At 45.9% G+C, this 17,327-nt stretch overlaps 2 long non-coding RNA genes across 2 annotated transcripts in view; one reads left to right on the top strand and one right to left on the bottom strand.

The window, feature by feature from the left end:
* Positions 1–592: 592 nt before the first annotated feature.
* The window catches only part of LOC119867599, an 18,174-nt gene continuing 1,439 nt past the window's right edge, over positions 593–17,327 (bottom strand). The window contains exons 2-3 of the long non-coding RNA XR_005384108.1: positions 3,979–4,041; positions 593–1,879 (exon numbers count right to left, since the gene is read on the bottom strand). This is a non-coding gene — a long non-coding RNA (uncharacterized LOC119867599). The remainder of the gene's footprint in view (positions 1,880–3,978; positions 4,042–17,327) is intronic.
* Positions 16,463–17,327, top strand: part of LOC102151223 — an 18,424-nt gene continuing 17,559 nt past the window's right edge. Inside the window, exon 1 of the long non-coding RNA XR_005384109.1 lies at positions 16,463–16,536. This is a non-coding gene — a long non-coding RNA (uncharacterized LOC102151223). The remainder of the gene's footprint in view (positions 16,537–17,327) is intronic.

Below are 17,327 nucleotides of genomic sequence, written 5' to 3'. Positions count from 1 at the left end.
GGATGCACCTGTGTGCACGTGTGCTCACATGCGGGATGCACCTGTGTGCGTGTGCACGTGTGGGCTGGCAGGAGGATGGGAAGGGCAGGCCGGCAGAAGGGTCAGGGTAACCGAGGGTGAAGTGCCCTGGCCTGACCAGCTCTAAGCACTGAGGACAGAGAGGGAGGTTAGGGGCGGAAAGCACCCAATGAAGGCAGGATAGGAAACCCTTGGGGTGCAGGATAGGAAACCCTTGGGGTGCGGGCCTGCAGGACTTGATGTGTCCCCATGTCATTGACTGAAACAAGGAACGATGGAGCAGAAGTAGGTTTCCCGGCTTCGGTTCCCCGGTTCTGTTACTCTCTCGGCACACATTCAGACTCATTTTTAAATCAAAAGGACAGGCCTGAAAAGTGTAATCAAGAACAGGTACTGTCATCGGGGCTGCTGTCGCGGAGTCTGAGGTGTCTAGTTCCCTTTGCTTTGAGGCTTGAAATCTAATACAGACATTAAAGAACATCCCGAGATGGCATAGACACAAAAGGCAGCTTTTTTTTTTTTAAACATGGATCTATATATATTTTGATACCTATGGGTATGTAGGTAATAAAATACATATGTGAGTACAGAAATCAAATGTTGCTTCAAATTGAGCGTAGTTAGGATGTATGATTTTTTTTTCCGGTTAATAGGTAGACAATTTTGACAGTTCATGGGATAATTAAATATATACAATTAAGAGGTAAGAACAAACTGGCAAAACCAGGAATACAGGGAGGATATTACGAGGAGACAGACAGGTAATTAGTTTCCCGCACCTTTCACAACAAATCATCCCAACTTGTGTGGCTTAAAATAACAGAAATATATTCACTCACAGTTCTGGGGGCCTGAAGTCCAAATCCAAGATTTCAACAGGGCCAAGCTGTCTCCAGAAGCTCTAGGAGGGAATGCGTTCCTTGTCCTTTCTAGCTCCTGACGGCTCCTGGTGCTCCTGGGCTTGTGGCTGCATCCTCCAATCTCTGCCTTCACAGCTGTATGGCTTCCTCTTCTTTTGTCTGTCTCTTTTTTTTTTTTTTAATTTATTTATGATAGTCACACAGAGAGAGAGAGAGAGAGGCAGAGACACAGGCAGAGGGAGAAGCAGGCTCCATGCACTGGGAGCCCGACGTGGGATTTGATCCCGGGTCTCCAGGATAGCACCCTGGGCCAAAGGCAGGCGCTAAACCGCTGCGCCACCCAGGGATCCCCCTTGTCTGTCTCTTATGAGGACACTTGTCTTGGATTTAGGATTTACCAGATAATCCAGGATGATCTCCACATCTTGAGACCCTTACCCTTAGCTCAAATTACATCTGCAAAGCCCCTTTTTCCAAATAAGGTCATCTTCGCAGGTTCTGGGAATTATGCGGTAGACAATAGATGGGGCTTCCATTTTCTACTAAATTTTATTAAATTCCATCCAGTGTCCAAACTCCTTTATTCTCTCCTCTTAGTTGCATAACTATTGCAACTTAAGCCACTGTGAGTCTCCAGCATTAGTTTTACCATATCATTTTGGGTCACAAGCTCACAAAAGACTACATTTTTTAAAAAGATGATTGTCAAACCAGATGCCAGAAGTTCTCCTGAGACACTCTATAATTCAAACCACAGGCTCCTCGGGCTATGTTTTAAGGACAGTCCTATAATAAAAATACTGTGTGTACTTCCTCTTGGCCTTCCAGAAGCTAGTGGCACAAAAACCCATCACCTGTGAGCAGGCAAGATTCTGGACCCTGTTGGGTGACTACAGAGCAAGTTCCTGCTTGAAATCTGTTCTCCGCCAAGAAATAGTCACTGTGCCCACAGCCCCAAGACCAGCGGGTTCCAGGGACATAGCCTGTTATATAAGGTGTGTCTACGGAAAAAAAAAGAATTTTTAAAAGAATATCCCATTTCTTTAATCTTTCGTTCCTCATTGCTGAAAGAACTCCAAAAAAACAAAAAAAAGTAATTCGTTTGGGCCAGCGGAAGAGCGAGACTGGGGTTTATTTCTGTTTAATTTCCAAAATGCAAACAACGAAAAGAAAACTGATTTTCTTTGCATCCCAGATTGGTCAGGGCTGAAGTTTGTTGCATGGCTGTCAGTGAAAACGTATCGGATAGTGACCCAGATGGCATAAGGCAGTATGCCCAGAGAAAGGGAGAAATGTAAAAAGGATCAGAAAGGCCAAATAAAAGAAAAGGAGTTATTTTTTTGTTTTGTTTTAAAGATTTTTTTTTTTTTTTTTTAGAGAGACAGAGATTGCAGGAACAGGAAGAGGGGCAGAGGGAGAGGGAGAGAGAGAGAGAATCTCAAGCAGATGGCCCAGAGAGCTTGGAGCCCAATGCAGGGCTTGGATCCAGGACACCAAGATCATGATCTGAACTGAAATCAAGAGTCAACCACTTAACCAACTGAGCTATCAAGGTGTCCCAAGAAAAGAACTTTTAAGCAAAAAAATATTTAAATATATATATATATATAGGTATAATAAGTATATTTTCTCATTTTAATGGATCAAACATCTCTGTTCATTTATTACATTTTGTTCTTCTTCATTCCAGTGAAGATTCTGTGACTCAGACTATAAAATAACTAATAGTGCTTTTTATTGCCATAAATCAGCCATATTTCCATCAATGTGCCACAAAACATGAGGAAACTATCATCACTATTTTTTAAAGAATTAATTTAACCCATTGTATAACATCTCTTCAGCAACATTAGCACAGGTATGAACCCAAACCCTCAGTTACTATGCTCGTATGCAAGACTAGCATCTGTCTGACTTCTGTTTGGTGGGGAGAGCTTCTGTTTCACTTTACTTTTTACATTTTGCAAATGCTTTTTAGTTTTTCAAACATGTTCTTTTAACATATATATATGGCATATATACATACATATATATGACATATATATACACACATATATATGGCATATATATATACATATATGGCAGATAGATAGATAAATGCCTCAAGTAGTTGAAGAAATGAGGAAAGGCTCCAAGTAAAAACCACCTTTGCTTCTCTGTTTTTTGTTTTTTGTTTTTTTCTGGATATTTTGAACAATTTAATCATACATGTATTCATATAAATATCTCCATCAATCCATATAGGTATCATAACATTTATCTCTATTTTTTCATTTGCATTTCTGTTGAAAACTTCTTTACTTAAAAACAAAAATCTTGCAATAAAGCATTCCCTTGAATACAAATTCCATTAATAGGCCAGAATTATGTAGGAAGTAAAGTGAGTGAGGACTAGTATTATTCACTTATACTTAAAGATTAATACCATATTATTAAATTTTCAGTTCCTATTATTAAAATTACATTTATATCCTGTTCAACCGCCTGGATTTAAAAAAATCAGTTCTTAAGAAGCCCAAATGCAGAACAAACTATAATACTTAGAACGAATTGCCTCCATTACTCCACAAAAATAAAGCATATAATGTAAATGGTAAAGGTTGCAGAGAACAGCTGGAAAATATTGCCCTCTTGATAGAAGTTACCTTAATTGTGAAATCATTCCCAAGCCAGGATGTCATCATTTAAATTTGCTTTTCTGTCCCCTGGGCAATATTTCACTATTCTGTGTCTAACTAATAAAGTTTATCTCAGTTGTTTATTGACAGTTATTGATGTCAGTTGCCAAACCAGTAAAATACATAAGCTCTATTATTTATCACAAGAAATATGTGTGTTTTATAGACATTTATGGTAAAATTTTTGTGCCTTTTATAGGTTCTGTAACCAATACCAAGTCTCTAAACATCTAAGACAGCTTCTGCCCTAAGGGCACCATTTCCCAGCTGTTGCATTAAATGTAAGTCACTACTTATTTTGTAAGGTTTTTAAAATTAATACATGTTATAACTCTACATTTAATTAGAACTCCATTCACCCCATCGGGCACCTACTAGGTGCCAAGTGCCACGTCAGGTCTAGGGGATAAATAAGATCTTACCAGTGCAGGAGGACTCAAGTTCCCTGATCTTCTAGATGGTGCAGTCTATTGGACACTGAAATGCTGAGAAAAGAACAATGAGGATATGTCTGCCAGCTTTTTCTGAAATCATAATTTTAAACAGAACCTCTTTACTGGGGAGTTTACAAGGCAATTATCAAACAGAAAGAAGGTTATAATTAAAATAAAATGATAATAATAATATTTTGATAACATCACAGATAAGAGTCTGTTCTGAGGAATAGAATCAGGTAATATCTACAACGAATCAAGTAAATAGCAAGTGAGACCATTAGGGGCCTGGCTTGCAACACAGCCAAACATTTCAGTGTGGTTTTCTTTTTTCTTCTCTCTCTCTCTCTCTCTCTCTCTCTTTTTTTTTTTTTTTTTTTTTTGAGAAAGAAAGAGAGCACTGCCCTGAAGGAGCAGAGGAGAGGGAGAAAGAGACCCTTAAGCAGGCTCCACACCCAGCACAGAGCTGGACTCAATCACCCAATCCTGAGGTCATAACCTGAGCTGAAAGCAAGAGTCAGATGCTTAACCAACTGGGCCTAGATGCAGATGAGTTCCATTTATATGCAAATACAATTGAGTCTCTTTATTTGCAGAATTAGCCAATATTGAACCAATGCTCCCAGGGGCAATCCAAGATCCGTTCGTTCCTTCGAGCTTCTGGTCACCTTTTTATCAGCAGATCAACACATGACCTTTCATGTGCATTGTTGTTTAAAGACACCTTCTTTAATAATGTAATGTTGGTCCTTGTCATTGAACTCATCTTGAGAGCATTAGAATTCACGCCTGAATGAAATGCCTCTACAACACGTGTTTTCTCCCTGAGGCACATCACAGCTTTCTTGCACTCTGCTTGGGGATCACTTTAAATAGCAAAATCACCAATAAAATGCACAAAAATGCAGAAACTGGGGCACTAAATAGACCATGAAAATGACACTTATTTATAGCATGAGCTGAACCAAGGCGTCAGAGCGTCATCTTGCTCAACCTCACCTTGGACCATGTCCATCAGTTGACTCAAATTTTTTGATGTTCTGTGCATGTCTACGAATGACCACAAAGCCCTGAATGTGTTGATCTGAGGGTTACAAATAAATTTTACCAAGCAGGTGAATTCACAAATTCAGTAGCAAATAATGAGGATCGATGACATGTGAGATGTCAAGACATTTTTAAACCTTTCAATGTGAAAATGTTCAAACATACACAAAAGAGGAAAGAACATTAATATTTATTTCTATTGGAATCTCATTTCAAAATTGCATCTATGCGCTACATGTTTCAGAAGGTGAAATCTGTGCTTGCCCTCTTCAGAGAACAGAAGGATTAGCACATAGCCTGTCTGGCTAATCAGCAGATGACCTGGTATTTGCACAGTTGAGTTCTTTGAAAGTCAGGAATGAACAGAAACCATACTGACCATATCATTACAAACAAACAGGAGTCATACTGGAGAACTGGTTGTAATATAAATACATTAAAAAAATAAGCCTTTTATTTGAAAAAAAATAGGGACTAGTGGGGGGAAAAAGGGATTTATTCATCAAGGATATATAAATTCTATTTCATGTCAGAGTCCTGCATGAGACCGGAGTTGACGGCATCCAGCAACTGATAATGAGGCAGCGACCATTGTGTTTGAAAAGCATTTTGATGGACTCTGGACAACTTAACAATACTATTGAAAACTGATCCAAAAAAGCTGGCCCACGCAAGTCTCCTGGTTGGAAATAGATGAACGGAGTGTGGGCTAGATGGGTGTGGAATTACTACTCTGAGATATTTTGTAATTTTAAACTGAAACCTCTTTATCCAGGAGTTCACATTGCCAACTGCCAAAACTACAAGAGAATTATAATAATGACGATAAAAACCAAAGAAATTGTTCTCTTGGGGCAAAAGACATTTAGGATTCTTTAAGTTTCACATTCGTGTATTTTTAAAAATTTCTTCCCATAAAATGTCACAGCACAGTAAGTACTCCTACCATAAAATCGCACAGATAATTCCTAAGCAGTTTTGTTTTCGATCTCACATTCCTGAAATGAATACAGAAATTGAAACATCTGCCCTGTGCATGTGAATTTCAGACCCTGGGCACATACCTTCGCAGACTTGCAGAGCCTAACACATTCTTAACCAAAGACCACTTGGATTACCTTTCCCTCCTCTGTTCATGCCATTCTCCATAGCAGGAAAATGTATCATGTATCATATCATTTGCCCCAAACCAATTTTTCCAAGTTTCATGGTCATCATCTCCCTATTCCTGGAACAGAACAGCCTTGCAAAGTTTGCCAACAGTAATTCAGACTTGGGCTGCTAGTCACTTCCTAGACAGGGCTGTCTTGACGACCAGTACCTGGTTTCCCAACATTCCACTCTATGTAATAAGACGTTGCTGCCCTGTCGTGTGGATAGATGTTTGAGTAGGATGCAAGAGAGAAAGGTTTCTACGCAGCCTCAATTATCTACCCCTGACTAGTCAGGACAGACAGCAGTAATTGGGATAATGGTTTTGTGGGTGGGTGGGGGTGGGGGGACAAAATTTAGGAAGCCAGGAACTAAATAGGAGACTGGCCACATGTTAAACTACGTCTCTCTCTTATAGCACCAGGATGGGGGAAGGGTGGGGAGGATGTTAGGGAGAAGTCGTCCAGGATCAAATTAGGGTGGCTAGCTTTGTCCTTCATCAGCCCTGTGCTGGCTCATTTCCTGGACCGTTCAATCTATCTTCATTTTTCCGGCACTTGACATTTGCCTGCAACAAGGCATTCCCAGTATGATCCAAGAATGTCTTTTATTTACGTTATGATATTCAACACAGCCCTCATTTCTTAATTCACATAAGTAAAGACATCTTAAACTTCTCATTTTAGCATAAAGCAATATTCTGTGCTCTGATCAAAGACGGTAACTCCTGGGTTCCTTATGCCTGCTTAATTTCAATACAGGGTACTCCTTCAGAGAATTAGTGTTTTTATTTCTAAAAGAAAGCATAGTAGGGAATAGCAGGCACTAAGCCTATGACTTCAACAAAGAATCAGATGTCAAATTTGAAATAATCATCTCAAGATTAAATGTGCCTTCTGAAAGGATCGGTAATAATTAGGTAGCGGCCACTTTACTCATCCAATTGGATTATTTTCCTTAGTGACATTTTTATCTTGGTTTTGGAAAGTGCAGAGTGTCCAAAGAATGAGTTCCTTATTCAAAACATTTTAATATTAACTTCGACTTCACTTTGGAGGAAATGTTTTCTACCAAAATTAGATAGACATAGCTATTTATGCATAATTACTCAATATTGTTGATGCTTAAAAAATGTAGTGAAATTAGGAGCTTTTTCCTACCCAAAGAGAAATACCATCATGATAGTCCCTTCCCCAGCTCAGCTTCTTCACATTCCATGTTCATAATTTTCTAAATCAAGGGTGATGTGTAATTCATATATTAATCATACATCCAGGGGATCCAGTCACCACTCTTTGATTCTGTGTGTATGCGAGTGTGTATGTGTGTGTGTGTGTGTGTGAACCCTATATATTCCATGTGTGTGTGTGAACCCTATATACTCCACCAGCTATTTCCTTACTGATTCTTTAACACAACGGAACCATTCACAGATGGAGACATATACGTACATGTAGGATATATATATCCTCAGGTATTTTTGCCATGTAGACAAAATCTGGGCTTTATCTATTTGATTTGCTTGTCCTGAAGTTTCGCTGGCCACAGGCTGGGTTACATTGCTCAGTCTTTCCACTGACTAAAGCTATTGGGAAAGCCATTCATATTGGCTCTGTGTTTGGAGAGGGGAACAAAATACTATAATTTGAGTTCAGCAGAGCATGGCCAGAACATATGTACATTACCCAGAGTGCAGGAAGGGCACTTGGCCAGGAGAAGCATATGCATAGAGACAGGGAGCTCTTTCTACTTGCCTGGGCACTTTTCTGGGCCTACCGCTCCCTCCCTTTGACCATAGTTAGTTTTTCCTTGATGGAGCCTGCCTGCCTGCCTTACCCTAGCATTGCTAATTAAGAAGGACAAGAGGTCAGATTCGCACGGTCACTCCTTCATTTATTCCTTTATTCAAGTAGCATGCTTAAGGGCATACTATGCGCCAGACACAGTAGGCTCTAGAGCCACCACGGTGAGCCAAACAGACACAGACCCGGCCTTCGTGACTCCCATAGTCCAATGGGGGAGACAGACATGAAGCAAACATCACAATCAATTCATTGATAAACTACCACGGTATAGGCACAGAGTACTGGGTGAATAGCCTGTTGGGCGTCCTGTGGCTCTTCCTAAAGAGCCTAAATCCTAAAACCCTCCTGGCGTCTAAGCTGCAGACTATTCTACTGTGAGTTGCTGGCGTACTGGGAGAATGACCTGGATGGCGAGCAGAACTGGAAACTGCTTGTAACCGTGTGTTTTTCTCCGGTATCTAAATTCTACATATTAAATCCTGGTCTTGTTGAGAATCGTGCCCTTTCACTGGCTGGATCGGTAAGAATGTTTACCGTATCTGTAGTGAGCTAGAGTTTCAAAGCACTCCCACATTCTGAGTCAGTGGTTTACATCCTTCTTTTTATTTTTTTGGAACAAAGCAGGATATTAACTAACTCGTAAGCTATTCATTTGGTCTTCACAACCACCCTGTGAGGTAGATAGGGCCTGTTTCTTATAGATTATTTCATTTATATTTTATTGCTTGACTGATTGATAGATTAGTGTATAGATAAGGAAATGGAAATTTCCACAGGAGGTGACTAGCTCAAGTCTACAGTCAGGAGGCTGGGACAAGGGGTCTCACCACTATGGCAGTCACTTTTCTACTTGATTCGTATGTTGGATTTTACAAGAGTGACTACATGTTTGCATAACTTGACCACTCGGTGAAATGCTTCTTCCCTTGTTTTTAATGAGGTTGTGCAAGAGAAGACTACCAAATAAGTAAAGTTTGTAAACATTTAAACATAGATGTATTTTTTACATCACCTGGTGCAGTTAGGGCAGGGCAGAGAGGTCGACACTTTGTCCTCTCCATGAATATACTTTCTTTATATTTATAACGATATAAGCAAATTCACATCAATCCATTTTTCCCCCACAACTCATAATAATTTAGTTAGGAGTTAGTTGCATGAGGCAGCTTTTTGGTTTTTTGTTCAGGGAACACTACAGACATGCAACTGAGTCCTCAAGACGCATTCCTGCCTTGGTTCCTAAAGTCCACCTCCAGTGCATGTCCTGAGGCAGAAAGTTAGATTAAGATTGCCTGCAGTTATCTCAAATAACGCAAATTAACGTCACTACAATGATGTATGTCAACGAAGAGGAATAGGATGGGCTTGGACACCTTGCGCCCAGTGGGCTCTATGAATGTGTACCTGAATGTCACATGTCAAAAACACAGTTTGGCATTGAGAAAATGTAGTAGGAAAAGCTGTAATTCCGCTACACACACAAATTGTGTAAGCTGATTTCACAAGGCTGCAGGTTCCATCGTAAATGCTTCTCATTGGAAATAGCTTTGTGGGCAGGCTGGGTGGCTCAGCGGATTAGCGCTGCCTTGAGCCCGGGGTGGGATCCTGGAGGCCTGGGATCGAATCCCATGTCAGGCTCCCTGCATGGAGCCTGCTTCTCCCTCTGCCTGTGTCTTTGCCCCTCTCTGTGTGTCTCTCATGAATAAATGAATAAAATTTTTTAAAAAATGAAATGCTTTGGGCAGCCCCGGTGGCACAGGGGTTTAGCGCTGCCTGCAGCCCAGGGTGTGGTCCTGGGGACCCAGGATCAAGTCCCACATCAGGCTCCCTGCATGGAGCCTGCTTCTCCCTCTGCCTGTGTCCCTGCCTCTCTCTCTCTCTCAATCTCTCTCTGTGTGTGTGTGCGTGTGTCTCTCATGAATAAATAAATAAAATCTTTTAAAAAAATTAAAAAAAAAGGAAATAGCTTTGTGATGGGTCACTTGCCAAATGAGTTTACTACCTCAGAAGGTAACTAAGGAAATGAAATGATGAATTTACATCTATCATTTGTTTTTAGTTATCAGCATAATCGTCATCAATAATTTATTTTAATAAACAATGATAATTCTATCATTGACCTTTTATTGTTTTTATATGAAATTTTGTATGTCTTGGTGATACCAATTCTTTTTGTATTGGTAGATGCAGAGTCTATTAAATTGCTGGTAGTTTGCACCTGTTTACAAAAATCCACTAAGAGCCAGGATGCCTTTATATTTCTTTTTCATAACTTTGCCCACTTTTCAGCAGCTCACAAGCCCAAAAACTTTATGAAGGTGTACCCTCCCCAGAGGTACATGCTGCTTCTAGCATATGGCAGGTGCTCGATAAGTATCACAAGAAGGAGCGGGAAACCTTACACAATTGTCTTAGGTACCACTGTTGTAAAGCGAAATATTCGAGGAACTCGTTGCCTCAATGTGTTAAGACCCCTTGGATTATGTGCATTTAAAAGAGGCCTTGGGGGGGGGGCTCAGTTGGATAAGCATCTGCTTTCAGCTCAGGTCATGACCCCAGGGCCCTGGAATGGAGCCCCAGGTTGGGCTCCCTGCTCGGTGGGGAGCCTGCTTCTCCCTGGGCCCCCTCTCCTTCTTGAGCTCTCGCCCTCCCTCACTCTTTCTCGAATAAATACAATCCTTAAGGTAAATTAGTAAATAAAACACAGGAGGCCTTCCTCACCAGGGCATTGTTGAACACCCCCAGGGACAACTCTAATACAGGACCCATAAGCCCAGTTCTGGAAATCACATCTTCCTGCCGTCCTCCCTCCTGTTCTCGCCGCCCTCGTTCCTTCTTTCTCACCCTCACTACCTCCCCCTTTCCCTCTTTCCTTCCTTCCGTCCCTCCTATGTCTTGGGGCATCCCAGGAGCCTCGCTGGGGGCCACGCTGCAGAACCGAGGCTCACGAATGACTTAGGGGTGTGCCCTGGGCCACAGGGCCGCGAGCAGCTCCAGCAGGACCCTGCGGGCACCTGAAGCAGGCCGAGTCCCCGGGAGGGGTGCGCGCCCCCTGAGCCCCCTGAGCCCCCTGAGCCCCCTGAGCTCCCTGAGCCCGCGCCAGGGCCGCCCCGCGGAGAGGCGCGCACCGGAGCCACCGGCGGGCGCTGGGGTCGGCCGCGGCACCGGGGCGCCCCTCCAGCCGACGAGCGTGTCCAGCGCTGTCCTGGGGGACCTTGCTGCGGCCCGTGTGCGGCCCCGGAGCAGGGCCGGACCCGCCGCAGAGCGCACGAGCACACGTGCTCCGGGGACCGGGGACCGGCGAGCGCTCCGCGGGGACCCGGGGAGGGGGGGGGGAACGACCGCCGCTGCCGGCCTCGGCGCCCCTGCCTCCCCGGGGGCCCGGAGCCACGGGGCGCGGCGGGCTCGGCCGGGTGGGGGGGTCCTCGCGGCTGCTCCCGGCCCGCCCGACCCCGACCCTGGGGCCTCCCGCCCGCGTGTGCGAGGCCCTGCGTGTGCCAGAGCGCCTGCGTGTGTGCAAAAGCCCCGTGCGTGTGCAAGGGCTCCGCGTATGCGAGGGTGCGGCAGGCGACGCGTGTTTTGCTTTGTTTCAAATGTCGAGATCTTGGAACCACGGTCCGTGCATGTTCCCGGTCTCCACCGGCGGGAGGCGGTCAGGCTTCCTCCCGGGGAGCCCGCGTCCCTCTCTCCCCGGACACCGCGACCTCCCCCCCAGCCCGCGTCCCTCTCGCTGCCCCGTCCCCGCGCCCTTCCCCCACCGCGTCACTCTCTCCCCCATCACCGCGTCCTTCCCCCCCAGCCCTCGTCCCTCTCTCCGTGTCACCGCGTCCTTCCCCCGCAGCCCGCGTCCCTCTCTCCCCGTCACCGCATCCTTCCCCCCCAGCCCGCGTCCCTCTCTCCCCCATCACCGCGTCCTTCACCCCCTCACGTCCCTCTCTCCCCTGTCACCGCGTCCTTCACCCTCCGCATCCCTCTCTCCCCCATCACCACGTCCTTCCCCCGCCCGCATCCCTCTCTCCCCCAACACCGAGTCCTTCCCCCCCAGCCCGCGTCCCTCTCTCCCCCGTCACCGCGTCCCCCCCAGCCCGCATCCCTCTCTCCCCATCACCACGTCCTTCCCCCCCAGCCCGCGTCCCTCTCTCCCCCGTCCCCGCGTCCTTCCCCCCCAGCCCGCGTCCCTCTCTCCCCCGTCACCGCGTCCTTCACCCCCAGCCCGCGTCCCTCTCTCCCCCGTCACCGCGTCCCCCCCCCAGCCCGCGACCCTCTCTCCCCGTCACCACGTCCCCCCCCAGCCCGCATCCCTCTCTCCCCCGTCCCCGCGTCCTTCCCCTCCAGCCCGCGTCCCTCTCTCCCCCGTCACCGCGTCCTTCACCCCCAGCCCGCGTCCCTCTCTCCCCCGTCACCGCGTCCCCCCAGCCCTCATCCCTCTCTCCCCATCACCACGTCCTTCCCCCCCAGCCCGCGTCCCTCTCTCCCCCATCACCGTGTCCTTCATCCCCCCGTGTCCCTCTCTCCCCCGTCACCGCGTCCTTCCCCCCAGCCCGCATCCCTCTCTCCCCCATCACCGCATCCTTCACCCCCCGCCCCGCGTCCCTCTCTCCCCTGTCACCGCGTCCTTCACCCCCCGCATCCCTCTCTCCCCCGTCACCGCGTCCTCCCCCCGCCCACATCCCTCTCTCCCCCGTCCCCGCATCCTTCCCCCCAGCCCGCGTCCCTCTCTCCCCCGACACCGCGTCCCTCCCCCTCAGCCTGTGTCCCTCTCTCCCCGTCACCGCGTCCTCCCCCCAGCCCACATCCCTCTCTCCCCATCACCACGTCCTTCCCCCCCAGCCCGCGTCCCTCTCTCCCCGTCACCACGTCCCCCCCAAGCCTGCGTCCCTCTCTCCCCCGTCACCGCGTCCTTCCCCCGCAGCCCGCGTCCCTCTCTCCCCCATCACGTCCTTCCCCACCCCGCGTCCCTCTCTCCTCTGTCACCGCGTCCTTCCCCCCCAGCCCGCGTCCCTCTCTCCCCTGTCACCTCGTCCTTCCCCCCAGCCCGCGTCCCTCTCTCCCCCGTCACAGTGTCCTTCCCCCCAGCCCGCATCCCTCTCTCCCCCGTCACCGCATCCTCCCCCCCCCAGCCCATGTCCCTCTCGCTGCCCTGTGTCGGCGTCCTTCATCCCCCCTCTCCATCACCTCCGTCCTCAGGGGCCTGGTCTCTGCGCCTCCACCATGTATACGCAGGCAATGTGTGCCTGAGTGTGCCTGGGTGTGCAGGGGGAGCACAGGCATACCAGGTGTGTACTCACTGGGAATGGAGGCAATGCGTGTGGCATGTGCTCAAGTGTGTGCACGTGTGGGCCTGTGTGCGCTGTGGGGTGTGTGTGTGTGCTCATAGTCGTTGGGGTGCGGTGCTGCCAGGTACGCAGGTGTGGTGGGCGTGTTCCGTGCGTGCCCCTGTATGTGCACAGGGTGTGTGTGCAACCAGAGGCACATGCTCCTGGCACCGGCAGAGGAATTTGTACCCCAGACAAAGCCCTGGTCGTTCGCACCTGCACTTCTGCGGTCAGGGTGGGAGCGCACGGCTTCCACTTGTCCCATCACAGAGAGAAGTTGCCCCCCCGCCCCCCCCCCCCAGGCACGCACCCAGGAGAGGCACAGAAACACACGGATTGACTGGTTTTTCTGCGTTTTCTGTTATGCTGGCTACATCAGTGACTATCAACTATAAATTAGCACATCTTTTTTCCCCCCACTCTTTCTAACTTGTCCATGTCTGTTGCCTTGGAACCAAAGAGAAAGTAGCTGAGAAGAAAGGAAAAGTAGGATAGTAAGGGAGATAAATATAGAAAGGTAAAAAAAGAGATTTAAGACCTGAAACCAGGAGTGAGCAAAAGAGACCCTTCTTGGCCAGCAGCGCCCACACGTGCCAAGGAGGAGGCCGCCCTCGAAGCACCGGAAACCCCAAACAATTGCCCAAGTGTCTCAGAGGATGCATGAATTAATGGCTCCAGGCCTGTCGACACTCCCTCACTAGCACGTTCTCACCTGTGGCATGTCGGCCAGCCCACATTTGCAGGTTCAAAGCTGGCTTTGTATACCCGTTCCCTTGTGAAATGTGCTGAATTTTCCCCATATGCACACTTTTACATAATTGTTGCAGGTTCTTGCACTTAATGAGAATAACGTGATGCTCGTGGAAAGAAGCCCCAGGTGTTCTGGAACAGTGGTCTTTCAGATAAGGGCTTTTGGGGGTGGGGAGGACACAACCGTGGAATGTCACCTGTTAGACGTTGCACCCACATTCATAGCTTGCCCTCAATCCCAATTTTCCAGAAGATGAAACCAAATCAAATTATTAGTGTTGCTGAACACTGAACTGGCATAAATGACAGTAGCAAGAAGTACAAGAGCTTTTGTGAGTGTGCTGGTTTCCCCATAAAATGTTGTACTAAATAAACTTCTGACCTCCATTTCCATCTGTCTAGGGATTTTAAACATGTTCAATAGATTCATTCACAGAATGTTCCAGCGAGAGGGGACTTTAGCGGTCATCTGGTGCAAACACCTCATTTTCAGATGAGAAACTGAGGTCCAAATGTATATAATAACTTGCCCAAGGGGCCTTGGGAAGTTTGAGAGAACCAGGTTGGGGACAGAAAGCCTGCTCTCTGCACCCAGTTTCCACGTGCACCCATCACGAACGTGAGCGCCCACGTGATGGAGAGCAAGCTGGATCAGGACTGTGATCAAGGGGGTCAGAGGGCCTTTCCCAAAAGCTTCATTTAAAGATGTGCTTTTAAGTTAATCTGTTTGCAAATCCCCCCCCCCCCCCCCCCCCCCCCCCCGCCTTCAGCACCTTGTCGTGCCAGCTCCAGGAAAGAGTTTGGGCACAGTTTGTCCCACACAGACATTCAGTAGAGTCCACCCAAGCAGACCTCACTCATAAAGCATTTCCTTTAAAATAAATCTCCCAAAGTGTAAGGTACCCTTTCCACTCTCAGTCAAGGGCATCTGTTATCTAATTGACCTGACGGAGGAAAGCAGAGAAAGTATCATGAAGGAGCATTCTCGAACTTGAAATTCAGCATTTTTAAACTCCTGTGAAACGCGTGTGTGTGCATTTGTCTTGCTCACAGAAAGAAATATGAGAGCAAAGTTTCCTTCTTTGAGGGAAGGAGAAAGAGGCCAATATATTACAAGCTCAGAGCATAAGAGAGTTTGGCAAATACAGACTGGTCTGTCTGTTTTATTACTTTTGAGATTATGTGGAAACTAGGTGGGTGGGAAAGTATAACTTCCTCCTGTGCTGGCTTTAAAAAAAAAAAAAAAGATGTAGCATCAAATGTCAATCGACCTCAAGCAATGAGCTATCACAAAGACGATGTCTAAATTCTTTGACATGGACCCCAGGCCAGAAAAGAAAAAGCTTAAAGGCAAGAGTTTGCAAATATCTCAGTGACATATGATCATCATATCCACAGACATCTTCGTCTTTTCCTTCCTCAAAAGTTTCCAATAATATACCTAGCCACAGGCTCTCTATCGTGCCTCCAGAGTTCCTCCTATCCTGCTGGCTTATCTAACTCCTACCATATTTAAAGTCTCAACCCGAATCTGATTTCTTTCAAGATGCCTTTCCTGCCTCCTGATTTACCTTACTTTCCCCCTCTTGCAGGATCCCGTAGTGCTTGGGTGTACCTTCCCACACTTGCAGAAAGCCTTTGCAGGCCTAGGCTGGATGTTATCTAAGCATAGGAAGCATGGCTTCCTGTTCCCAACTGTTGCCCTAGCTCCCAGCCAAATACTTGGCCATAGAAAACTCTAGGCGGATATTTGTTGGAAAGATAGATGGGCACATGCCCTTTCTAGATTCAGACACTGTGTGCAAAATACCTCTTTTCAAACTACAGAAGGAAAATACCTTCTTTTTCTCAAGACCTGTTTCCTTGACCACTTTCCTCCAGTGAAGCACGATTGAACCTTGGATAACGCGAGGCTTGGGGCATAGTCAAAATCCACATAGAATTTTACTCCCCAAAACCTTAACTACAAACAATCTATTCTTGACCAGAAGCCTTACCAATCACATAAACAGCCAGTAAGCACATATTCTGTGTGTTATATGTATTATATACTGTGCATTTACAGTACTATATTTATCGAAAAAAATCTGCCCATAAATGAACCTGCGCAGTTCAAACCCATGTTATCCAAGGATCAACTGTAGTTTTTAAATAGAAACATAGGAGTGTGGAAGACAAGCCAAACTAGCTGTCATTTACACTGGCCAAAAATGGGACATTCCCATGAAAAGTTGGTTCACAGAGGGTTAGGGACACTTTGAATTCCCAGTGTTGAAATAAAGTAGACCTCTAAATTCTAGCTCCACGTGACTTTGAGTCAAGAACTGTATCTGATTCATCTTTGGTTTCCTAATAGATTTTCAATAAAGTCTATTGAATAATACCCATTTTTCACATAGACCAAGAAAACACCTGTAGGTGACATCAACGTACAAATTAGATCAACTGATCAACTATAAATGAATTTGCCTTAGCTGGTAAGTTGTTCCCTCTAATTTTATGCTAGTGCTAAACACCTAGTGTCTGGTAGTATGAAGTGATCTAAGTTACCCCAGAAACAATAATCTGTGCATATATTCTGAATCATCTAAATACCCACCTGCCATAACTTAGCATTGCCAACACCCACTTCTGCATTGGGCTTTATGAGGGCATTAGTGCCAAAAAAGTATTCCCTTAATTTCAACGAGCTATTAAAGTAACAGATTTATCACATAAATAAAGGGCATGCAAACTCTTTCTGCAAAGGGTCAGGTGGAAAATATGTCAGGTCTTGCTGGCCTTTCCATTTCTGTTGCATTTGCTCAGCTTGGTCAATGTAGTATGAAAGCAGCCATAAACAACACAGAAAAAAATGAGCATGGCTGGGTTCTAATAAAACTTTATTTACAAAAACAGTTTGCAGATTGCATTTGTCTCACCTCTGATCTAAAGATGCATGGAGCCCAGTGAAAGCCAGACAACTAGAGAGTGTCACAGCGACACTTGCCAGTGGTTTGAGTAGAGAGAAATGATGGGAGAATGGAAGGTGATACGGCGGTCATACCAGATTAAAAATGGGAAAAAACTGAACCTTAGCTGCCAATACCATATTCACAGTGAAAGCCATGATTTGGTATAGAGTCACTTACAGAATTGATTGAGATACAAACCTTTATAAATATAAACTTATAAAATGTTATAATGTACGTGTGGAATTTATAAGAAGGCTTGTACATGGTTTTACAACTGTACATACTTAAGTATTAAAACAAAGATAATTTATTTA

Source organism: Canis lupus, chromosome 35 (assembly GCF_011100685.1).
Source record: "Canis lupus familiaris isolate Mischka breed German Shepherd chromosome 35, alternate assembly UU_Cfam_GSD_1.0, whole genome shotgun sequence".
NCBI lineage: Eukaryota > Metazoa > Chordata > Mammalia > Carnivora > Canidae > Canis > Canis lupus.
Note: the sequence above shows the minus strand (reverse complement) of the source record. Positions and strands in the feature narration are given on the sequence as shown.